This window comes from Motacilla alba, chromosome 23 (assembly GCF_015832195.1).
Source record: "Motacilla alba alba isolate MOTALB_02 chromosome 23, Motacilla_alba_V1.0_pri, whole genome shotgun sequence".
Taxonomy (NCBI): Eukaryota; Metazoa; Chordata; class Aves; order Passeriformes; family Motacillidae; genus Motacilla; species Motacilla alba.
This window is the reverse complement of record NC_052038.1, coordinates 1,537,144-1,563,061: the sequence shown is the minus strand read 5'-3', so window position 1 is coordinate 1,563,061 and position 25,918 is coordinate 1,537,144. Positions and strand designations below refer to the sequence as shown.

At 51.7% G+C, this 25,918-nt stretch overlaps 1 protein-coding gene across 1 annotated transcript in view; it reads right to left on the bottom strand.

Annotated features, from left to right (window-relative positions):
• HIVEP3 (HIVEP zinc finger 3) overlaps positions 1-25,918 on the bottom strand; it is a 232,106-nt gene that overhangs the window by 74,626 nt on the left and 131,562 nt on the right. The window contains 1 exon segment of the mRNA XM_038160693.1: positions 15,344-15,438. The gene's annotated coding sequence lies outside the window, so the exon portion shown is untranslated.

The following is a 25,918-nucleotide window of genomic DNA, read 5'->3' as shown; positions in this document are numbered from 1 at the left end:
AGGGCTTAACGAGCACCAGAACGTGTTTTGGGTCATTTCCAGGTGATTGGCCTCTTCTTAACAGATCCTTCTTGTAGATGAAGGCAAATATTTATGTAGGGACCCCATTGGCTGTGTGTCCTTCTCTTCTGGTTTTTCCCCTCATAAACCTGTTCCTCAGGAATCCACAGCACCAGCACTGGCTGGGGCACGGGACAAAACCCAGAGCAGGATTTTCCACATGCTCAGAACCCCAGACAGGATCTCCTCCACACCAGGGACTCTCCACCCTTTCAATCCCATTGCATCCCTCAGAAACTTCCCATCCCTGACTCCTACACAGGGATGCAGCTTGGCCAAATATTTCTTCCAGCATCTTCTGCTTCCAGTGGATTGGGGTGACTCTTTGGGACACCTGAGGTGGATTTGGATGGGGAAGAGCTCTGCACTTTGGTGGGACAAATCTGAGAGTCCAGCAAAGCTGCAGGATGAAGAATAATCATTAAATGAACAATTCTATATCAAAGTAAGAACTTGGAGGCTCCTGCCCAGGGTGGAACAGCCATTCCAAAATTTAAATGCCAGATTAAAACCCAAGAATGCTGGTGCTGCCTTTTCCTCGCTCCATTTCTTCAGACAGTGCCACTTCCTGACATTTTCCTCCCCTTTATTCCTGTAAGGGTTTGAGGGCTCCAAATGGCAACAGAGCTCAGGATGCAGCTGGGGGGACAAAGCCACACAAGGGAGGTCACCCCAGCAGCTCCCAGGGGGATTGGGGTGAAGGATGAACGGGAGGATTCGCCCCAGCCTCACCCCATTCCCCCTCTACGGGAACAGTGATCTTCATTTGGGACCACTGGAACACGCCAAGGGAGGAGCTCTTGTGAAAGGTTTGTGTTTGCTGCATCCACCTGCTGGGCTTTTACTTAGACATGGAACCATGGAATGGTTTGGGCTGGGGGGACCTTAAAACTCATCCACCTTCCACTCCCCTAGGTTGTTTCCAACCGGGCCTGGGACCTTCCAGGGTTGGGGCAGCTACAGGATTCCCAGAATTCCCAGAATCACTGGGTTGGAAGAGACCTTCAAGCTCATCGAGTCCAACCCAGCCCCAACACCTCAACTCAACCCTGGCACCCAGTGCCACATCCAGGCTTGGTTAAACACACCCAGGGATGGTGACTGCACCACCTCCCCGGGCAGAACATTCCAGAACTTTAATTAATGAGAAACAACTCAACTTTTGGGGCCTATTGTCCATATTTACTGGTGAAGGCACCTGCAGATGGCAAATTGAGAGGTGACCCCCAGAGTCACCACTGAGGTCAAAAGTCCTGTTCCGTAACTTCCCCTGAATCGAAAGGAAAGCAGTCCCAGGTGCTCTCTGTGCCTCCTGGCAATATTCCAGCTGTACCTGCTGTGTCACTGGATAAATCTGGATAAATCTGGACTGGATAAATCATCCCAACAAATCCAAACCACGAGCGAAGTGCCGCCTTCGTGCCGACCAGGAGAACGAGACCATTCAGTGACACAAAACTCCCTTTTCTAACCCTGCCAGACTCAGGGAATCCATTCCCAATGATCAGCCAGTGCTGTGCACATTTGTTATCGTGTCTCTAATGAGATAAGGTGTGAGCTTCTGTTTAATTAGAAACCACCTCACACTGGTGACCAAAAATACCTTGAAAACACCTCCCAGCACTTCCCAGCTGAGCTCAGCAGGGCTCTGAGCTGGAATGGCATCAAGGAAATGATCTGCAGGTCAAATATTAAAGATTTTAAGGCAAATAAATATTTTTTAAGTCATCCCTAGCAAAGACAGTGGATATATATCCCTGTGGATAGACATCCAGGAAATCTGAGATCACATTCCTTCAGCTTAGCACGGGACTCAATAAAAAATAGGCTTCAAAACGTTCATTTGGGAGTATTTTTTAAAGAATTTAAATGTGTTTGTCAATAAAAAATAGACAAATGTTTTCCTTAACACACCCAACCTGTTTTATTTATTTAAATGTGTGTTACGTTTTTCTAAGAAATTAAAAAAAACAGATCTGAAAATTGCAGAGAACCCAGAGCCAGAAATTACTCAGGTACTCAGCTACTGATCCAAAAATCCTCCTGCTCTGCAGAGCCCTGAGGAGAACAATGCTTCAAAAACCCTCCCTGGGATGAAATCTCTGATGGAACAGCTGAGAGATCACAAAAAAAAAAAAAAAAATTCAATGCAAGCAAGAAATTCTTCAGTCAAAGGTCACAAGCAGCCACACATCTGAACTTGAGATTAAGTGGCTTTTTAAAAAAAAAACAAAACAAACCAACAAACAAATAAAAACACTTAAACCCACCAGCTGCTGCCAAAGTGGATCCTCAGCCCCCTCTGACTGTGCTGGGTCAGTGTGAGAAATGCCACAAGGAGTCTTTGGATTTTTGTTCAGATTCCTTGATTAAATCCAGGAACCCTCACAGCTGGATTCCCAATTCTTTTCCTGGCGTATTCCAGAGCAGAACAATATTTTTTTTTCCCCAAATACCGTTTACCAAGCACAGCCCTGAACCTTTAACAGCGACTCCTTCTTCAAGGGGCTGCTGCAAACCAGCCCTGAGCACAGAGACCCCTTAATAATCCCAAAGAAGCTGGGTTTGGGTCCAGGGAGGGACAATTCCCTGTTGGATCCACCCTGTGGACAAGCAGCCAGCGCTGGAAGAAGACCTCTGCCTCTCCCTCCATGGGCAAAGCAATGTTTGGACATGAGGCAAGTCTGAAATTGCCTCCAGCCTCTTTAGGAAAGGTTAAAAAAATTTAAAAGCACAAAAAAAACCACCATCTCCAGGGGCCAGCATTCCTGCTTGATGCCTGAGCATCGAATAAAGGACAGCTGCAGGCCCTGACAGGCACGGAGCAGAGCTCAGGTCTGGGTTTCACATGAGGGTTCTGGTGTCTGCAGAGCAGCTGAGCAGGACATTTGTGTCACAGCAGCGGGGACAGGCTCAGGGAGGTGCGGGATGAGGGCCCTGAGAGCCCCGAGCAGGCGGCTCCGAGGGAGGGGAACTGGGAGATCTCAGGGCAGGGCAGCGGGGCTGGAGGGACAGCTCAGGGCTTCAGACAGAGCAGAGGGCACAGTGAGAGGGACCCCGGGCAGCGCCAGCCCTGGGCAGGGCAGGAAAGCTGGGATTGTGCCCAGGGCCAGTCACTAAACAACCGGTGACCAGCCAGTGACCAACCAGTGACAAACCAGTGACAAACTGGTGATTAACCACTGACCAACCAGTGACCAGCTAGTGACCAACCAGTGACCAACCAGTGATTAACCACTGACCAACCACTGACCAACTGGAGACCAACCAGTGACCAGCTGGAGACCAACCACTGACCAACCAGTGACCAGCCAGTGACCAACCACTGACAAACCAGTGACAAACTGGTGATTAACCAGTGACCAGCCAGTGACCAGCCAGTGACCAGCTGGAGACCAACCAGTGACCAACCGGTGATTAACCACTGACCAACCAGTGACCAGCTGGAGACCAACCAGTGACCAACCACTGACCAACCAGTGACCAGCCAGTGACCAACCAGTGACCAGCCAGCGACCAACCACTGACCAACTGGAGACCAACCAGCGACTAACTGTCACCCTGAGTTTTTAATATTTTCTAAGCTTTTTGATGTTTATGTTTTTGTAATGAATTTTCTTACACACTTTTTGTAAATAACTCATTGTTTTGAATTCTTTTATGGAGGAGGAGAAATGTGATGGATTGTTGGTTTGTCCAGTGTCATTGGAGAGGTGGCACTGTCACCCTCCAATCCACTGTCACTTTGAGAAAACTATAAATGTTGAAGTCAGAAAATAAACGTCCCCTTTTTTCTTCACCTTGAGAACAGCAGTGTGCGTGCCGTTCATTTTGTGTCCTATAGTGACACCTAACCAACCAATGACCAACTGGTGACCAACCACTGACCAACCAATGACCAACTGGTGACCAACCACTGAGCAACCAATGACCAGCCAGTGACCAACCAATGACCAACTGGTGATCAAACAATGACCAACCAGTAACTAACCAGTGACCAACCAGTGACCAACCAATGACCAGCCAGTGACCAACTGGTGACCAACCAATGACCAACCACTGAACAACCAGTAACTAACCACTGACCAACCAGTGACCAACCACTGACCAACCACTGACCAACCAATGACCAACCAGTGACCAACCAATGACCAGCCAGTGACCAACTGGTGACCAACCAATGACCAACCACTGAACAACCAGTAACTAACCACTGACCAACCGGTGACCAACCACTGACCAACCAATGACCAACCAATGACCAACTGGTGATTAACCAATGACCAACCAGTAACTAACCAGTGACCAACCAGTGACCAACCAATGACCAACCACTGACCAACCACTGACCAACCACTGACCAACCAATGACCAACCAATGACCAACCAATGACCAACTGGTGATCAACCAATGACCAACCAGTAACTAACCAGTGACCAACCAGGGGCCAACCAGGGGCCAACGAGTGACCAACCACTGACCAACCACTGACCAACCACTGACCAACCAATGACCAACTGGTGATCAACCAATGACCAACCAGTAACTAACCACTGACCAACGAGTGACCAACCAGGGGCCAACCAGTAGCCAAGCAGTGACCAGCCAGTGTCAGGGGGGAACACGAGGGGCAGCAGGAGCAAAGCTCCCCGTGGGACGGTGTGACAGGGCAGGAGGCTCCTGGGTCTCCTCGGAGCTCTGCAAGCTCAGTAATTCTCTCCTGGCACGGAGGCTCCGAGCGGTGGGCAGGATGTGGTTCCACACCTCTGTCAGTGCCCCAGGGCTCGGAAACCCTGCACAAAGCACAGCTTGAGGGTGGCTCAGATTCCCCCAGGAGCGCTCAGATTGTCCCAGGAGAGATCCAGCCCCTCGGGGTCTCCACCCAGGAGCTTCCCTGGTGGAAACCCGCTGCAGGCGGCAGCAGCTCCGTGTGCTGCTCCATCACCCGCAGCGGGGGCGTGGGGCTGAGCTCCAGGAGGGGGTGCTGCAAGAATGGTGCTCCCACACCCCAAACCAGCCCGACCTGAGCTGCCTGCAAGGTGCTGAATCATCCCCGGGGCTGCAGGAAACCCCAGAGCCCTCGGGAGCTGCTCACCCCACACCCACAGGGGCAAGGCCTGGGGAACCCGAGCGGTTGGGCCACCGCGGAGGAGCTCACTGAAATTACAGCCTTGGGTTTCCAAGAGCTTTGTAGGATTTTCCTCTCTGAGCCTTTTGAGCTCATCCACGGTCAAGGAGAGCTGCAAACATGGCCCTGCTCTGGTAGCACAGGTAGGATGCTCGGGAAAATGAGCCGAATGCTGATCTCACACCCAAAAAGAGAGAAATGTCCACCATGAGCAGGCTGGTCTCCTGGAAGGTGTCCCTGCCCAGGGGCTTTAAGTCCCTTACAGCCCAAACCATTCTGTGAGCCTATAATGCCTTTATTTTTCATGGGTTTTTGGTCCCTTTTGGGGTTTTTATTTTCTCTCTAAAAGTCAGTTCGGAAGATCTCATTCCTTCCCCCAGCAGATGTGTCAGTCTTAGATCCACACCTGGAGTTTAAGGGAAGGGCTCAGAACTGTTAAATGAATCCCCCAAAATGCATTCAATTAAAAAGGATCATGGCACAAGAAGCCCAGGGGCAGACTAACCCATGAAGCCCCTGCAGGTCTCAGCTTTTGCCTTGTGAGCTGTGCAGGAGCCTCCTTAAGCTCCTCAAAGTCACCACCAGTGATGAGCTGGAGTGAAATTAGCCCAGCATTTATCCTGGGAACCCTTCTCAGCCCCAGAGTGAGAGATAACACTGATTTTATCTGGATAACACTGATGCTCCTATTTATGGGGCACTGCAGACAGGGAATTTCAGCCAAACAACTCTGCTGCAGATTTCAGCCAAAAACTCTGCTGATTTTTTGGAATCAGCATTTCCAGGAACATGAAAAGATTGGTGGTTGCTGCCACAACCCCACAGGGTCCTCAGAGACGCTCAGACACTGAGCCCAGCACCCAGCACAGGGCCTGACTAAGCCTGACCTGCTAAACCTGCTGCAGAACTCCCGAGGCATTTCTGCATCTGGCTCAGGACTCACCCTTCAGCTTCAATTTCTCGCAAGAAAATAGGAAATAGTCTTGATTTAAAGACTGCAAACAGTGGCAGAAGCAGCAGCTCTCGGTGAGGATGTTCCGGTGATCGATTTCTGCTCTGCTAAGTTTCTGTTCCCTTTCTTTCAAGGCTTTTTTTGTCTGGCTTCACTGCCCAGACCTCTAAAATTCAATCCCAGATGTTTTTATTGTTGGTTTTGCTCTTCAAGGAGAAATACCCCAATTCCCAAACCCCAAAGACAGATCTCTGTGGGCCCTCCCTAAATCCAGCAGTTCTTGTAATTCACCTAAAACTGCTGCTGGAGATCTGCTTGGGGTAAGAGAAACACATCCTGCATTTCAGGCCTTGCACAAACCAAACCATGGGGAATTCTTGGAAACCTGCTCCTTTTCAGTCCGATTTTTCTGCATCTCACTCAAAGCCTCAGGCTGCAGCTGGGGCTGTGGTCTGCACAGGCCAACTGTGACACTCCAGAATGGGTTTGGATGAGCAGCAATGGTCACAAACCAGAAACCGGCACAGTTTTCTCTGGTCATGGAGAGCCCACAGTGCTGAAGGTCAAACAAAAACCCCATAATAATACAAAGAAATATTTCTATTCTTTGCAAAGCATTTGATATTCCTGTAGCCACATCTGGCTGGCTGCCAATGGCAAAATTTGTATTTTTTGTTCTGAAGCACCAAGATTTTTAAAATTATGTTCTTAAATAGTGCATGATCCATTCCAGCACTTGGACCCCAGCAACCCCACCCTGGGCATCCCTGCAGCTCTGGCAGCCTCGGGGCCGTGCCCATTCCCTGGGGAGCCTGGGCAGTGCCAGCACCCTCTGGGGGAAGAACCTTGCCCTGCTCTCCAGCCTGAGCTGCCCTGGCCCAGCTCCAGCCGTGCCCTGGCTGCTGTCCCTGTCCCAGAGCAGGGATGGGAGCTGCCCCTCGGGAGGAGCTGCAGATCCCTGAGCTCTGCCCTCGGTGTGCCCTGCTCCAGCTGCACACACCAAGAGCCCTCAGCTGCTCCAGACCCTTCCCCATCCCCTTGTCTCACCTTTGGATACTTTCTAAACACCTTCAGTTCCTTCTTACACCCCAGAGTTCCCCCAGCAGGGTGGAGAGAGGCCACCCCAGCCCAGAGCAGAGCAGGACAATCCCTCCCTTGAGCAGGCCTGGCTCTGGGGTCACACCACACAAAGCCCAGCCCCAGAGCACCCCCAGCCCCACTGGGAGCTCCCCAGGGACACTCAGTGGCCATGAGCAGCAGAGATCTCCTGCAGGGAGGATTGGCTGTGGCAGAGAGAAAGAAAACTGCCCCGTGAGCAGCAGAGAACTGCCCCAGCTCTGACAGGTGGGGATTGAACACACACCCCAGCCACAGCTTCCAACCTAAGACACTTCTCTGCTGCATCTCCCCCGGCTGCTTCCCATTCCTGGAAAAGCTGCTGGGATTTTCACCCAGGGTGGGGGGCTGGGGAGGTGGGCTGCCCTTTGTGCAGCCCTGGTCTGGTTCCCTGCAGCTCTGCAGGGCTGTGCCAGCATTTGGGAAGCTGGGAGGGAGCAGAGCTGGTGGCAGCTCCATCTGCCCGGCAAATAGAGCAGAGATCACGTGTGGCAGTCACATTTTCTGGAAAAATCCCTTCGCCCAGGATTCTTCTCCTGGGAAGCTGAGAAGCCTCAGAGAAAAGGAAAACAATTCTGATCTCATTTGCTTTTCCTGTGTTTTGCTGCTTTGGAATGTGTTTGGAGATTGTTCACCCACAGGTGATTGTTCCATTGGGTTCTGCTGTGAGGTGTTTTCACTCTTTGGCCAATCAGGGCCAAGCTGTGTCAGACTCTGGAGAGAGTCACGAGTTTCATTATTATCTTTTTAGCCTTCTGTAAATATCCTTTCTCTATTCCTTATTGTAGTTTAGTATAGTACTCTTTAATATAAAATAGTATCATAAAATAATAAATGAGCCTTCTGAGAACATGGAGTCAGATTCACCATTCCTTCCTCCATCTGGGAACCCCACAAATACAATAATCACGATTTCAGGAGGCCCTCAGAGCCAGGGCAGACGCCAGGAGCAGCTCAGAGAACCCTCCCTCGAAGCCTGTGGGTACCACAAAGGTTCTGCTGAGCCGCAGCAGGAGGAGGAAGCTCCCAGCCCCCGGCAGGATGAGCTCCCAGCACAATGCTCAATGAGGGCCTTTCTCCCTGGCAGGGTGTTTATTCCCATTTATTCCCATTTATTCCTGCACAGCCCCGGCTCTCACCCAGGACAGCTCCTCTCCCAGGAGAATGGGGTGATTATGTGGGATTAACGCTTTGCCAGCGGGGCTTCCCCCGTCCCAGCCCCAGCCAAGCAGCGCCCGGGGCACAAATGTCACCACTGATGTCCCCAGCGTCCTGCTGGGCTCAATAGAGCTCATTATTCCAGCACGAACAGGTGACAACAGGGCTTTCCCCAGTTCTTCACAGGCTTCCATCTTGCCTGTGCTGCAAGATTACAGAATTATGGAATAATGGAATCATTGAGTCATGGAATCTCCGAATTATTCAATCATTGAATAACTGAGTTGTTATCATTATATTCAATTGAATGTAGTATCAACATTCAATTATTAAATATGAGCTGTTATTATTATATTCAATATTCAATTGAATATTTAATATATTTAACATTCAATTATTCATTGAATATTGAATTATTGAATCATTGAATCGTAGAATAATGGAATCACGGTATTATTGAATCATTGAATTATTGAACTATTGAATCATAGATACACAGAATTATAGAATCACAGAATTATGGAACCATGGAATAATTGAGTCATGGAATCACTGAATTATTCAATCATTGAATAATTGAGTTGTTATTATATTCAACATTAAATTGACTATTGAATTATAAATCACAGAACTATAGAATCACGGAATCATGGAATCACTGAATTATGGAATCATTGAATCATGGCATTATTGAATTATTGAATAATAGAATCACTGAATTATAGAATTACAGAATCACTGAATTATTGAATCACAGAACTATAGAACCATGGAATCAGGGAATCACTGAATTATTGAATCATTGAATTATTGAATCCCAGAATCCCAGAATCCTGGAATGCTTTGGGGTGAAAGGGACCTTCAATCCCACCCCATTCCACCCCCTGCCATGGGCAGGGACACCTTCCACTGTCCCAGCTGCTCCCAGCCCTGTCCAGCCTGGCCTGGGACACCTCAGGAGATGGGGATGGTCTCGTTCCCTTCCCCACGAGGCAATGCAATGAATAAACTCATCCAAAAGGGCTGCACTGAAGCTCTGGGCAGATCTCCTCCACACTTGGAGGAGTTTTATTTCCCTGGGGTGTTTCATTTTCGCTCTGAGTGTCATTTCCTTAATGAAGATGAATGAAGGAAACACCATTTTAAAGAGCCTGACCCCTTGCAAACAAAACCAATTCCACTCTTCTCAGCCTCAGCCTCTGGCACCCTTTTGGCTTGATAACAATTCTCTTTTTTTAGCTGTTTTTACTGCCTTTGAGGCAGCAATTCCTGAAATGCACAGCAAATCAGCTCCGAATTAAAAACTGACCCCCTGCTCCTTTCCCCACTGCCAGTTCTGAGCTAAACAAATTTACTGAGCAGCACTTGTGATCCCAGGCTCCCACAGCCAGATCCTGGGCAGCCTGACAAACCCCAAAATGCCCCATTCCCTGAGCCCCGGGAGCCTGGAGCAGCAGTGCCTGACAGAGCTGGGCCCTGCCGTGCTGTTTTGCCCGCTTTGATCGCGATAAGCCTCTCTTTTTCCATTCACAGAGTCAACAAGCAGTGCCGGTTTCCTCCCACCTCCTTTGGCTCCAGCTGGGTGCTGCAGCCTCCTCAGCTCCCCAGGAGCATCTCTGCCCACCTGCTGCAAGCTGGGGCAGCCCGGGAGGCTCAGAGGAGAGCTCCTGAGGGTGCTGCCACGCCTGAAAGGCACCTTCACCCCAGGAGAGGATGAGGAGAGCTCCTGAGGGTGCTGCCTCCCCTGAAAGGCACCTTCACCCCAGGAGAGGATGAGGAGAGCTCCTGAGGGTGCTGCCACCCCTGAAAGGCACCTTCACCCCAGGAGGGGAGGCGGTGGCAGCATCCTGACCAACACCCAAAGCTGGCACCCCGAGGATCCCGCCAGGGGTTTGTGAGCATCACCACAAGACTTTCCAGCCCTTTGGTGGTTTTCCTGTTGTTCTGTGTTGAGTTTAATTTTTTTTTCTTTTTTTTTTTTTTTTTGCCAGAGTTGGGATTAAATGTGTGAGATGGTGTTTCTCGTTTGGACTCGGATGTTTGTTAGCTCTTATCTCTGTCACAGTCTCACAAACCCTGAGCTCTGCAGCACTTCCCTCTAACACACTGAAAATGGAGCCCCATCTCTCTCTACAAGGCCTTTTAGGGATAAACTGTCCAGTTCAGAAATGACACCTAAATTATTTTCACTTTTAACCCAATAACCAACCACTCATGGCCCTCAATGGGGACTTTTTATCCAATTACACAAAACCACCCAAACCCATGGAGGAGAAGGAGAAGGAGAAGGAGAAGGAGAAGGAGAAGGAGAAGGAGAAGGAGAAGGAGAAGGAGAAGGAGAAGGAGAAGGAGAAGGAGAAGGAGAAGGAGAAGGAGAAGGAGAAGGAGAAGGAGAAGGAGAAGTCCGAGCTGATCCCCACCTTGTCCCCAGCCCGGAGCTCTGAGTGCCACATCCAGGAATTCCTTGGACACCTGCAGGGATGGGCACTCCAACCCTCCCTGGGCAGCCCCTGCCAAGGCCTGAGCTCCCTTTCCATGGGGAAATTCCTGCTGTGCCCACCCTGAGCTGCCCTGGCCCAGCCTGAGGCCGTTCCCTCTGCTCCTGTCCCTGTTCCCTGGAGCACAGCCCGACCCCCCTGGCTGTCCCCTCCTGGCAGGAGCTGTGCAGAGCCACAAGGTCCCCCCTGAGCCTCCTTTTCTCCAGGCTGAGCCCCTTCCCAGCTCCCTCAGCCCCTCCTGGGGCTCCAGACCCTTCCCAGCTCTGTTCCCTGTCCTGGACTCGCTCCAGCCCCTCCAGGTCCTGTTTGCAGTGGGGGGCCCAGGACTGGACACGGCTCAGGAGGAATTAGGTGACAGTGTGGGAAGGCTGAGTCATGTCCTGCTCCTTAGTCATGAAATGCCTTCCTCCACCTCTGGCTCTTCTTCCCCATAGCTCTGAGCACACACAAGTTTTATATCTCCCCTTGAATTCCCAGAGGAATTCCTCATTCCTTCCCTCAGCCGTTATCTCTCATTGATGTGACATCCAGAGCTCTGTGGGTCACTGTCCCCCGCACTGAACGTGCTCTGCCCCCTCCCACACACCTCCAGGAGAAAGAGCTTGTCCAGAGTTGAATGTGACACTTCAGCTTTAGGGGAAAAGCAAAAAAAAACCGTGGAGATAATCCAAAAATTACTCCTGGCTGACAATCAGCAAATCACCTCGGCTGTTTCACCTCAGGGTAAAACTTGGAAAGCTCAGTTCCTTTCTATGAATCACCCTCAGCAAACAGCCCCAATTAAGAGATAAAACATTGCTACCACAACAGCGGCTTGGGCAGGGATTTATTTTTAGAAACTGCTTGAAATAGTGCATGGTACCTCGTTCCAAACCATCCCCTGTGTGCTGGTACGGGGTGATGTCAGAGCAGTGAGACACTCCTGAGGGACACACACTTCACACCCTCCCCAGGCCTCCTGCGCAGCACCAAGCTGAGAGAAAACACTGAAGAAAACAGGCAAGGAAACCCAAAATTGGCCTTAACACCTCCCTGCCAGCGTAGTAAGATGCCAGGGTTTGGAGAGAGGGGTGTAAAGGGATGATTCAAAGCAGATTTTGGAAGTGACAACATTTCCCACTAAAAAGTGAGCAGAAAAGGCTCTTTGTGACTTTGGGGAAGGGTTTTGGGTTCTGAGAGCCAGCCCTGGGGCTGAAACGGGCTCTGCTGCAGAGTCTTGATTTGAGAGGCCACTGACAAGGAGATGCCCCTGTCCCTGTGGGACCAGCAGGGATCTGGGGACAACTTCTGATCTGGCACTGCCAGCACAACCTTCTGCACCTGGGGAGTGGTGGCAAAGCAAAATCACAGGATCACAGAATGTCCTGAGCTGAAGGGCCCTAAAGGACCACCCAGCCCAGCCCCTGCTCTGCCCAGACCCCCAACAGCCCCACCCTGGGCATCCCTGCAGCTCTGGCAGCCTCGGGGCCGTGCCCATTCCCTGGGGAGCCTGGGCAGTGCCAGCACCCTCTGGGGGAAGAACCTTGCCCTGCTCTCCAGCCTGAGCTGCCCTGGCCCCTCTGTGCCCACCCTGCACCTCCCTGTGCCCTTGTGGGGTTGGCAGCCCCAGGGCTGGACTGAATCCCAGCAAGGTCAGGTGTGAAGGACACAGAACACCAGAGCTCTGTGGCACTGTTGGAACCAAGTACGACAAGAAAAGCTGAATCAAAACCTGAAGTCCCCCTGAGCTGGGCACTGGGGACACCCCACTTTGAGTGCTGAGACCTGTCCTGGGCCCCTCAGGACAAGGACCTGGAGGGGCTGGAGCGAGTCCAGGACAGGGAACAGAGCTGGGAAGGGGCTGGAGCCCCAGGAGGGGCTGAGGGAGCTGGGAAGGGGCTCAGCCTGGAGAGAAGGAGGCTCAGGGGGGACCTTGTGGCTCTGCACAGCTCCTGCCAGGAGGGGACAGCCGGGGGGGGTCGGGCTGTGCTCCAGGGAACAGGGACAGGAGCAGAGGGAACGGCCTCAGCCACCATGGAATGGCACTGCTGCCACCAGCCTGAGCCACAGCGTGCCAGGGCCTGCTCTGACTCTGGCAGGGCTTTGTTTGTGCTGTTGCATTTGTACTTTCAATTTTCCTACTAAAGAACTGTCATTCCTATTCCCATATCTTTGCCTGAGAGCTCCTTAATTTCAAAATTGTAATAATTCAGAGGGAGGGGGTTTGCATTTTCCATTCCAAGGGAGGCTCCTGCCTTCCTCAGCAGACACCTGGCTGTTCAAACTGAGACAAGAAGTGACGAGAAAAGCCGGGGACATAAACAAGTGAGCAAAGATGCAGCTCAGGGTGAGGCACACGGGTGGAAAATTACAGGAGGGTTGGGACAGAGGGAAAAAGCCTTGTGTGGGATGGGGCAGCAGTGCAGGAGCAGAACCAGGCTGATGCCAGAGGGGAGATTTGGTACAATTCTTGAAAAAAAATAAACCCAAAAAAACCACATTTGAAGACACCCAGGGAGAGCTGGGTCACCTCCACATGGGAATGGGGACAGGAGATGGATTTCCTGACAATGAAAGATGCAAGAGAAGATGGAGAATTAATGGCTCTAAATGCTGGGTGCAGCATAATTCTCCCTAAAAGCCCAACCAGGCAGAGATTTTTATGTTGCCCAGGTGAAAGAAGTGAAAAACATCACTAAAACTCAAAAAGGTTTTAAACAAAACTCCTTAGATTTGTTTTTATTCCTCACAAATAAAAGCCAGATGGACAAATTAATCCTAATTAACCTGATTAGGTTTACTGCAGGGCTAAGAATCATTCACTGGTACCACAAGGGTTTTTTTCCCCCTTCTCTCCAAAGAGAATTCCCTTTGTGCACCTGCTTTTAACACCACCCTGATGAGAGCACATCCCAGTATAATTCCATTATGGCTGGAGAGGTTTCATCCATCCACTGAAATTCAGGGAATAAATACAAAACCATGCACATTATGTACTCTCTGCAGGGATATTTCAAGCTTTTCCCCTCGAAGTAAATCAGTTTTATGTCGTTAAAGCCCTTAAAAATACCAAGCTGCAAGGCTTTGCTCCCAGAGCTTCGTTTCCTCTCAACTTCTTGTGACTTTGGGGAAGGCAGGTCGCAGGGAATTGGCATTTCCCACTCGAGCTCAGCCCTGCAGCCAAACTCTGGTGCCTCAGTTTCCCTCAAATATGGGTATGGCATTTCAGAGGTGTTGAAAATCCTAATCCATGATCGTTTCTAGGAAGTCTGAGGTGAAAACCAAGCAGGGATATTTTTTTTGTTTATTTAAATTTAAACTTCCAGAAGCAGTGGATGGCTCAGAGAAAGGCTAAAACCAAGAATGCTCTGACAAACACAAGAGGAGAGCCTGGATTTAGACTCCTCCTGAGGGAAAAACAAGGAATTAATTCACTTTATTTGCACCTGATCACCTTTGGGGCCCTGGATTTGTTTTCATTTCTTATTTGCTAAACCCTGACAGTCACAGGGACACCAGCAGTGGCCGCCCGCTGGATTTTGTCCCTGGGGGCAGCCTGTGGCTCTGCCCCTTTACATTATAAATATAAATCTGGTCTATAATAAACCTTTTATTCCTCAGGAAGTCATAAATCCTGGAATTCTTGCCATCTCCACCTCTGCAGATACAGGTACAATCACACAGTGTTGGAAAGAGGGCAAAATTCCAAGGATTTGGAGCATCACTGGACCCCCAGAGCTGCTTTAAATCCATGAAATAAACCCAGTTTGCATTTCTGCCCTTGGGGTCTCGGCCCCAAACTCCCCTGGAGGGGCTGGCGAAGGGCAGCTCTGAGGGCTCCACGGCAGGTGGGGAGCGAAGGAAAAGCCAAAACTCCCCAAATCCACGGGGAAAAGCTGAATTGCTGATTTTCTAGGAATGGTTTGGGTTGGAAGGGAAATTAAACCCACCCAGTTCCAACCCAGGGACACCTTCAGGCTGCTCCAGCCTGGCCTCGGGCACTGCCAGGGATGCAGGGGCAGCCCCAGCTGCTCTGGCAATTCCAGCCCAGCCCCTGCCCACCCTGCCAGGGAACAATTCCTCATTCCCAAAACCCAACCAACCCCCACATCACACTTCCTTCCCTGCCACACTCCAAACCCTGCACAGAACCAGCCTTGCTCAGGCCCTGACACCACAAATAATCTGATTTTTCACTACAAAGGTTCCAAGCTGATGGAATTCCCCTCTGTGGGACACAGATCCCACCAGCCTGAGGAGCTGTGCTCCATTCTGGACCTTTTGCAAGGAAAATGAAGCATTTTCAGAGTGCCCCCAGGATATCCTGAGATGGAAGGAACCCACCAGGATCATCAAATCCAATTCACAATGCCCAAGGGGAAATGGGAGCTCCAGCACAGGTTGGTACCTTTAAAATGCATTTGGAGGATGGAAAATAAGATTTTTCTTACTAAAATTGCTGCAGATTCCAGGCTGGGACAGGCTGCAGGTGCTTCAGAGGCCAGGATTAAGAGTCAAAATGGTCTTGGTAAATTGTAGAAATGGTCTGGAAGAAACAAGAAAAGAAGAAAAAGACACTTCAGGAATGATGGGTCAGTTGGTGAGGCAGGAATAATCAGTGGCATGGTCAGCAGGGAGATAAACACAGGCTTGAAAGGGTGGGGTTGGGAAATCTCAGGATTTCCATGGGTCACAAAGTGAGCAGGAGCTGAACATGAAATAGCACAATAAAATAAAACCCAGCATTTGCTGTGATGCAGAGACAAAATAAACAAAGGGAAATTTCCATCTCTTTGGCCCCGCTGAGCTGCTGGTGCTGGACATTTCAGTCCAATCCCAGATAAATTCCCAGTGAGGACAAGGAGAATGATCTGAGATGGGTGGAGAGAGCACAGAGTGGAAATCCAGAGAGGAAAATCAGATTTGTGGATCATCATTATGGCTGGACATTTCCGTCAAATCACAGATCAATTCCCAAGGAGAACGATCTGAGATGGATGGAGAGAGCAAAGACTGGAGATCCAGAGAGGAAAATCAGATTTGTGTCCTCGTTTCACTTGGAAAAGCCCTCCAGGACCATCCAGCCCAACCCCAAACCAGCACCACCAGGGCCACCACCAAGCCATGTCCCCAGGTGCCACACCCAGGTGTTTGTTGGACATTTCCAGGAATGGGGACTCACATTCCCAGCGAGGGGATTCATTTTGAGTGAAGAGCACAGGGAGGCATCGCCCTGCTCTTCAAACCCACCCCAAGGCACACAACAGGAGGGGATAAATCACCTGCAGGGCTTGTCAGGGGGGTCACAGCCCTACATTGCAGCAGGGAGCCCAGGCTGGACACCAGGAGGAGTTTCCTGGCTGGAATTCAAGGAATTCCAGGGCTCTCCCACACCTGGAGCAGGGAATTTAAGGCACAGCCCGCCAGGAGGTGGCTTTACCTTGGACTCCAAATTTTCTTTCTTTCCAAGGGTAGAAAACCCCCTCAGGAAGCAACTCAGTGACTCAATTACACAAGTTAATTAACCAAATTAACAGCTGGGGCCGTGGCCCCTCTAGCACATCATCCACACGGGCAGAAGGGTCTGTCTGCACAGGGGAAAGAAGTAAAATTCCATCAATTTTGTGGAGAAGAAGCAGAGATTGAAGAGACCAAGACGTGCCAGCATCACCCAGAGGGCCAGGATCAGCGAGGGGGAGCCCTGTCCAGTGGAATAATCCCCAAATGACCCTTTTAATTAGAGAAAAATTAAAAATATTCCACTCAAATATTTGCAGGTGCCCTTCATGTGCCAGGATCTCAAAGCAGTTTTATTTCTGCGCCAGTCTGCCTTCCCACAGAGCAGGCAAAACCTTCCTTTGTGGGGGGAAGGCTCAGCAGAGCTGCCCTGATTCCTCAGAGGAACCGGGCTGGGGCTGGGGGCAGGGGGCTCCTGAGTGCCTGCCAGGATTTTTAGCATTTCCACAAAGCCCAAAAATAGATCCAGAGTGAGCTCTGCTCCCCCAGAGGCTCCCTGGGCTGGCAGAGGGGCCCCAGCTCCGTTTGGGGACAGTTTAGGCTGAGCTTGTCACCCACGAAATCTTCTTTGGGCACAGCCGGGAACGGGGAGGCTCTGGGATTTTCCCAGGCATCTCAAGAGGCAGAAAGGAACCTCCCAGCAACACCCTGGGCACAGAGAAGCTGCCCCTGCATCCCTGGCAGTGCCCAAGGCCAGGCTGGACAGGGCTGGGAGCACCTGGGACAGGGGAAGGTGTCCCTGCCATGGCAGGGGTGGCACTGGGTGGGATTTAAGGTCCCTTCCAGCCATAATTCCATAATTCTGTGCTTCCCCATCCTATGGTTTGAGTTTTGCCTCACTTCCAGGGATGGAGCAGCTCTGGGAATTCCATCCCAGCCCCTCCGCACCCTGCCAGGGAACAATTCTTCATTCCCAAAACCCAACCAACCCCCACATCACACTTTCTTCCCTGCCCCACTCCAATCCCTGCACAGAACCAGCCTTGCTCAGGCCCTGACACCACAAATAATCTGATTTTTCACTACAAATGTTCCAAGCTGATGGAATTCCCCTCTGTGGGACACAGATCCCACCAGCCTGAGGAGCTGTGCTCCATTCTGGACCTTTTGCAAGGTAAATGAAGCATTTTCAGAGTGCCCCCAGGCTGCTGTTGGGCTCCTCTGCCCCCAGAGCCCCGTGACCTCAGCAGGCCTCCCCAGCCCCAGCAGGATCGGGAATATCAATGGCTTTCCTGGAAAAGATTTTCCAGGGAAAATATCGATAACATTTTCTGAAAAGATCAATGTTTTCCTGGGAATCTGGAGGGGAATCAGGACTGGGCTGCCCTGCCCACCAGGAGCAGCCACATCAGGGCTCCCAGGCTGGGAGGGGAGGCAAGTTTGGGGTTGGAATCTGTGGACAGACCACTGCAGATGCCAAAAACTCCTCAGGGCAACCCCAGCCTGGTGGGCAGGAGGATTTCCTTCCCCTGCTGCCCAGGATGGGGATGGGAATGGGAATGAGGAAGGGAATGGGAATGGGAATGGGAATGGGAATGGGAAGGGAAGGGAAGGGAAGGGAAGGGAAGGGAAGGGAAGGGAAGGGAAGGGAAGGGAAGGGAAGGGAAGGGAAGGGAAGGGAAGGGAAGGGAAGGGAAGAATCTGAACCATTCCATGATTCCATGAGCACCAAGCCCTCACTGCCACCTGGCTGTGGAGAATCTGGGAGAGCTCAGTGCCAGAACTTATCACAAAGGAATTTTCATTTAAATAGTAAAATTAAAAAAAAAAAAAAAATTAAATCAGGACACCACTTCAGAAGCAGACAGTGAGAGCTGCCCTGGCTGCAGCAGGAATTTCTGCCCCATCTGCGGAGGCTTCCCCAGCCACAAAACACTGATGGAAATGACTGCTGGCCTTGCTGATGGACAAACATCCCAACATTTCCTTCGGCATTTCTCTGACAAGCGAAGCTCCAGCCTGGTTCAGGAGCATCCAGAGAAGCCACAGCCAGGCTCCTGCTGCTCAGCTCCAGCTTAACTGGGAGGCTTCGGCCCCTCCTGGGCTTGGAACAAAGAGTTTTAGGTTAAAAGGGAAAAAAAAAAAAAAAAAAAAAACAACAACAAAAAAAAGGAGTAGTGCAGGCACTGGAGATGAGGCAGCTTTAGAACCTCTTTTATCAGGGTGGCTTCCACCTCCAGGCTGGAGTTACAAATTCATATCCCAGCCACAGACACAAATTCCCAAAAATTCCTCTCTCCTTCCCCGAGCCAGGGCAGGGTGGCAGCTCCTGGGAGCTCCTCCAGCCGTTCTGAGGGCTGGTGGCACTGCCAGAACCAATGTCCAGCCTGGCCTGGATCTGGGGAAAGGGGGCATGAGGATCCAGTGGCAGTCAGGACATCCTGGAGTTTCCAATGCCATGGATCCCTGGGGCGGATGGAGCCGCTGCTCTGAGGAGCCACATCACAGAATCCCAGAATCGTTTGGGGTCTTAAAGGAAGGGACTTCAAAACTCATCTTGTTCCATGGGCAGGAACACCTTCCCTGGCGGCTCCAAGCCCCAGTGTCCAGCCTGGCCTGGGACAGTCCCAGGGGTGCAGGGGCAGCCACCGCTGCTGCTGTCCCCTGCAGGGAGGTGACAATGGCCTTGCATCCCACCCTTCAGCCCAGGTTTTACACAGACAGCGCCTTGTGCTCTCCTTGCCCTGCAGAACCTGCCCGCAGCCTCATCACTGCCATGGCACTGAGGGACCTCGGCAGCACCTGCAGCCTGACGGGGCCAGAGGTGGAGATCTGGAGGGGAATCCAGAGAAATTCCCTTTTCCCAGCAGCTCAGCCCTGATTGCAGAGCAGCACAAACTGCTGGGATTGCTTTTCCCTCCTCCTCCTTGCAGCGTCTGCAGCTCAAGGTGAGAGCTCAGCTGTGCTCTGGGCTCCCTGGAGCCTGAGCGAGGATTCTGGCTTCAGCTGGGTTTGGGAAACTGGGAAACGCCAGCGGGATCCGGGTCAGGTGGGAGCTTTATCACCCTTAGCAGGAAATGAGCCAAAAGCATTACTGAGAAAAAAAAAAATCTCTGATTTCACACTTGGTGGTGTGGGGAGCGAAGCTTTGAGGATGTTGCTCTTGCTGCACCAGAATATATTCACTTGTTTTTGGTTTTGGCTCCTGAAGAGCTCTTTCCCCTCACGCTCAGGAGCACGGGATGCAATTAAGCTCAGCAGCAGTGGCCCTTGGCAGCTCCTTCCTGTCAGCAGGGGAAATCACACAGAAATGGGGGAGTTTTGGGGTTTTTTCCCATCTTAGAGGGTGAATGGCCACTGCAGAGATTCAGCTCCTCAGTGCTGTTACCTCCTGAGGATTTCAGCTTGGCTGGGCCTGGTTTCAGCTCTGAATCAGGAGCCTGGATGGTTGGAGCTGCTCATTTATTTGGCCTCCCAACGTGCTGGAAGGATGTTTGGGATGCAGCAGTGCTGGGGAGATCCCGAGCTGCTGCCCTGCTCAGAGCCACTGCCCCAGCTCCAAGTTGTGCTTCACAGAGCTGCTTTCAGCCCCAAATCGAGATTTTTCATCCAAATGGCTTTGGAAGCTTTTATCCCCCACAAAAGGAGGAGCAGAAGGCTCAGTCCCAGCCTCTCCTCCTGAGGAACCCTCTCTTGCTTCTTTATTTCCCATGCCCCCTTCCCAAGCCCAGCCTTCCCCTTGGTTTCCATGTTCCCAGGCTGGAGGGGCCATGGAGAAGCCTGGAGCTGTGCTCTGAGGGGAGCAAGGCTCCCCAGGAATACCCCAAAGGCTCTGGAGGGTTCAAACGCCCCGGATGAATGGGAGGCACAGGGGCTGGCAGGGTGAGGACAACCCAAACCCTGGCACAGTGCAGGGTTAGAAATTCCTGCTCAGTTATTTACACCTGTGTGCTCCTTCCCAGGCCTCTCAGAACCTCCAAATCCTCCCTGCAGCCCCAAAGGATGGGAAAACCTTGAAGCAAGAGGAGGCAGGGAATAAAAGCTTGGCAGATCTGGGGGTTTAACCAGGTGGCGTGGGGCTGGAGATGTGGGAATGCAGGTCCTGACCCTGAGGTGGGACACACTCAGCCACCACAGCTCCAGGAGAGATGTGGGGGTGGCTCCAAGCGAGGAGGGGAAGAGGAGAGACATCCCAGAACACCCTGCACTGGAAAAAGGGTGATAAAGCTCCCACCTGACCCAGATCCCGCTGGCATTTCCCAGTTTCCCAAACCCAGCTGAAGCCAGAATCCTCGCTCAGGCTCCAGGGAGCCCAGGGTCCATGGATGGGCCAGCCCAGAGCACAGCTGAGCTCTCACCTTGAGCTGCAGACGCTGCACGGAGGAGAAGGGAAAAGCAATCCCAGCAGTTTGTGCTGCTCTGCAATCAGGGCTGAGCTGCTGGGAAAAGGGAATTTCTCTGGATTCCCCTCCAGATCTCCACCTCTGGCCCCGTCAGGCTGCAGATGCTGCCGAGGTCCCTCAGTGCCATGGCAGTGATGAGGCTGCAGGCAGGTTCTGCAGGGCAAGGAGAGCACAAGGCGCTGTCTGTGTAAAACCTGGGCTGAAGGGTGGGATGCAAGGCCATTGTCACCTCCCTGCAGGGGACAGCAGCAGCGGTGGCTGCCCCTGCACCCCTGGGACTGTCCCAGGCCAGGCTGGACACTGGGGCTTGGAGCTGCCAGGGAAGGTGTTCCTGCCCATGGAACAAGATGAGTTTTGAAGTCCCTTCCTTTAAGACCCCAAACGATTCTGGGATTCTGTGATGTGGCTCCTCAGAGCAGCGGCTCCAGCCGCCCCAGGGATCCATGGCATTGGAAACTCCAGGGATGTCCTGACTGCGAGACCCCCAGGGGATCCTCATGCCCCCTTTCCCAAGTTTTGAGAGCACAGTCCAAACACTAGGCCCACAAAATAAATCCTCACTCGAGAACCTCAGTGCCTGTGGCAGCTGCTGTTCACTCATTCCCCCGCAGCCCTGCCAAAAGAGCTCCAAAACCAAGGGAAAAATTACTCCTGTGGAGCACTCCCGCTCCCCTTGGGTTTATTTTACCCAAAAATATTTATTTATTATTTTAAATTATATTTATTTTGCATTGTTCAGGATGATCTCTGCCTTTAGAAATCGCTCAGAGCAGCAAGGAGAGTCACAGGCACGGGGAAGCGCTTCGAGGTTTTGGCACTTGTGCACAGGAAAAGTTCTCTGCTGCTCTAAAGGAAGTGCAGAGAGGCTGTGAACTGAGATTGAACCAGCAGCTCTTGAGGATGCAATCAGTCAGAGAGAAAAGGGAAAAAAAAAAAAACCCAAAATGTCTTTGCAGAACATTGGCCATTAGCTCCATCTGTGAGCAGAAAATGGCACCGAGGCAGAGTCCAGCAGGAAATCAGATGCTCAAAGCTCTGCCCTAACGACTCATTAAGGAAAAAATTCTTTGCTCCATCTTCCCCAGTGGTAAAAAATGAAAAATTTCACTCTGTAAGCCCCAGACTGGGAATATCCAGGCTCCTCCCAAGAGCTCACAGCCAGGAAGGGCCCAGCAGCCTCCCACCCCACCATGGGCACAGGGACAGGGGACACCTGCACTGCTCTGTGCTGTCACTCTGGGGCCAAGCTGGGACTTCTGGGGGGCTTTAAGGCTTTAGAAGCTGCATAAACACAGGGAAGGTGTGGAACTGCTGAAAGGAGTCAGGGCTGGAGCCAGGCTGGGAGAGCTGGGGGTGCTCCCCTGCAGAGGAGAAGGCTCCAGGGAGAGCTCAGAGCCCTTGCAGGGCCTGAAGGGGCTCCAGGAGAGCTGCAGAGGGGCTGGGGACAAGGCCTGCAGGGACAGCACACAGGGAATGGCTCCCAGTGCCAGAGGGCAGGGCTGGATGGGATCTTGGCAATGAGGAATTGTTCCCTGGCAGGGTGGGCAGGGGCTGGGCTGGAATTGCCAGAGCAGCTGGGGCTGCCCCTGGATCCCTGGCAGTGCCCAAGGCCAGGCTGGACACTGGGGCTGGGAGCACCTGGGACAGGGGGAGGTGTCCCTGCCGTGGCAGGGGTGGCACTGGGTGGGATTTCAGGTCCTTCCAACCCAAACCACCCCATGGCTCCGTGACAAAGCCTCTCCCCCCAGCTGGGCTCTCCCAGCCCGGCAGCAGCAGCTCAGCCCCCACGGCTGAACCCCTCAGCATCCCCTCTCCCTGCTGGAGCAGCTCCCATGTTTTGGCCAGGTCTGTCCCACCACTCCTTTCCTCCTTTGATGCTCCTCATCTGGAGCATCTCCTCGAGCAATTCTCATTTTTAACTCCACTTCTGCCACCGACTCCATCTGTATGAAGCTCAGCTGAGGTTTTTTTTTTGGGGTTGAGTTTTTTTCCCTTATCAGAGAGATTCACAAACCCAAAAGGCATCGAATCCTCCTGCGTGCGCAGAGGTTGTGCTGCACTTCTGCTGGATGACACCAAAGAACCACAAGAGCAGAGCCCCGGGGAGGCCAGGGCTGATGCAAACGGAAAACAAGGCAGCCAAAGGAAGTCGTTCTGTCGGGCTTTGTTCTTGCAGGGGCTTTTTGGGGTGGCTTCTTTCCATAGAAAGTTTCCACTGCAGCTATTGAAATGAAACCTGGGTGTATTTTTTGCCCTCAGAGCTGTGGGGCTGAACAGCAGGAGCCGGGCTGAGAGTCAGAGAAACAGCACAGAGCTGTGCCCAGGGGGTGTGGAGCAGAGTGGGAACACAAGGAATGCCCCCAAACCATCCCTGGGGCATTTTCTGAAATGAAAACTTGGGAAAAAGTCAAGACGTCGTTCAGGAAAGCCACTGGAGAGGTTTTAGTGGGGACAGAACCTCCAGGGTGCAAAGACAGCCAGATCTGAACAGGCAGAATCCTTGGTGGGATGGAGGAAAGTGGAGTGAACTCCAGGAAAAGCGTAGGGAACACCTGGAAAAGTGTAGGGAACACCTGGAAAAGTGGAATTAACACCAGGAAAAGTGAACTCCAGGAAAAGTGGAGGGAACACCAGGAAATGTGGAATGAACACCAGGAAAAGTGGAATTAACACCAGGAAAAGTGGAATTAACACCAGGAAAAGTGGAATTAACACCAGGAAAAGTGAACTCCAGGAAATGTGGAGGGAACACCAGGAAAAGTGGAGGGAACACCAGGAAAAGTGGGACAAATACTAGGAAAAGTGGGATGAGCAAAAGGAAAAGGGAAGAGGACCCCAGGAAACTTGGAGGGAACCCCAGGAAATCCCTCCACAGGGGCTCATCCCACCCCCTGGAGGCTGCACACACATCCCCACGCCAGCAGCCCCAAACCCTCCTTTCCAGGATGCAGAATTCCACAGAATCCCCTCACTTTTGAGCTCGGGGGGGCTCAGCCATGGGGGGGAAACAACAGCCTGCAAAATTCAACCTCTGCCAGAGCTTCCAGCCCCTCAGCCTGAGAATCCAGGGGACTTGGGGACAATCCAGGGGATGTGGGGATTCTCCAGAGGATTTGGGGATGCTCCAGGAGTTCTGGGGATGCCTCCAGGGGTTTTGGGGGTATTTCCAGGAGATTTGGGGATGCCTCCAAGGGACTTAGGGATGTTCCAGGGCATTTGGGGATTCTCCAAGTATTTTGGGGATGCCTCCAAGGGACTTGGGGATGCTCCAGGAGTTCTGGGGAGTCTCCAGAGGATTTAAGGATGCCCCAGGGGATTTGGGGATGCACTGCCACCTTTCCCCGGGCAGGCTGAGCACAGGAGCAGCTCCTGCTCCCCAGCACTTCACAGCAAAGCAGCAGCACCAAGCCAGGACATAAAATCCCCTTCCTACAGCAGATTCCCTGCCCTCCCTGGAACCCTCCAAACAGCTTAAATAAAAAAATAAATTATAAAAAAGTTAAATTTAAAAAGGGGCTAAATAAAAAGGTGTTAAATTTTAAAAGGGGTTAAATTTAAAAAGAGGTTGAATTTTAAAAGGGGGTTAAATTAAAAGAGGGGGTCAAATTAAAAAAAAGTCAAATAAAAAAGGGGTTAAAAAAGGTTAAATAAAAAAGGTGTTAAATAAAAAAGGGGTTAAATTTTAAAAATGGGCTTAAATTAAAAGGGATTAAATAAAAAAGGGGGTTAAATAAAAAAAAGGTGTAAAATTTTAAAAAAGGGGGTTAAATTGGAAATAGGGGGTTAAATAAAAAGGGGTTAAATAAAAAGGGGTTAAATAAAAAAATGGGTTAAGTAAAAAAAAAAGGCATTAAATAAAAAAGGGGGGGTTAAATAAAAAAGGGGTTAAATAAAAAAGGGGTTAAATAAAAAAGGGGTTAAATGAAAAAGGGGTTAAATAAAAAAGGGGTTAAATAAAAAAGGGGTTAAATAAAAAACGGTGTAAAATTTTTAAAAGGGGGGTTAAATGTGAAAAAGGGGGTTAAATAAAAAAGGGGTTAAATAAAAAAATAAAAAAAAGGGGGGGGGGGGGGGTTCAAATAACGCGGCCAGCACGGGGTTCTGCCAGAGAAATGACTCACGGGCAGGATGGCAACAAAGCAGAGCCATAAAATATTCAAGAGGCTCGGTCTGCCCGGGGCTGCAGAACCAACCCGGGCTGAGCGGCGCTCGGCGGGTCCCGGGGCGCTGCGGCCGGAGCAGCCCCGCGGCTCCTTCGCTGCACATTACGGCCCCGCGTTTAATTAAAATTTCATCGCGGCCATTCCCAGCAGCTCCTCCCGGGCCGGGCCGGGCAGGGCAGCGGAGCTGCAGCCAGAGAGGGCTCGGTGCGAGCAGGGGAAATGCGGGCTGAGGGCTGGGGTGGGAGGCGGCAGCGAGGGGCGAGGGGCTGAGCCGGCCTGGGGGGCTCTGCTTGGACTCCTGATTATCACAGAATATCAGAATTTATCATCATAAATCATAAAATACCAGAATGGTTTGGGAGGAAGGGATCCTAAAGCCCTCCCCTGCCATGGCAGGGACACCTCCCCCTGTGCCAGGTGCTCCCAGCCCCAGTGTCCAGCCTGGCCTTGGGCACTGCCAGGGATGCAGGGGCAGCCCCAGCTGCTCTGGCAATTCCAGCCCAGCCCCTGCCCACCCTGCCAGGGAACAATTCCTCATTGCCAAGATCCCATCCAGCCCTGCCCTCTGGCACTGGGAGCCATTCCCTGTGTGCTGTCCCTGCAGGCCTTGTCCCCAGTCCCTCTGCAGCTCTCCTGGAGCCCCTTCAGGCCCTGCAAGGGCTCTGAGCTCTCCCTGGAGCCTTCTCCTCTCCAGGGGAGCACCCCCAGCTCTCCCAGCCTGTTCCTTGAGGAGCAGAGACCCAAGAAGTGAACTCAAGAGTTCCCCTGGCCACTTTCACGCCAAAAAGCCCCAAATTCACCATTTCCTTTCCCCTGGCAGAGACTCTTTAGGTGCAATCCCAACCCAGCAGGGGGATCTGGACACCCAGTGGAGAATCTTTAATGATCTGTGCTGGTTTTGCCCTAAAACGATCAATGACCCTTCCTGCTCCCAGTTTGGCACTGGGAAGCACCAGGATGCTGCAGGGACAGGCCCTGGAGCCTGCAAGGATGGAGCAGAGTC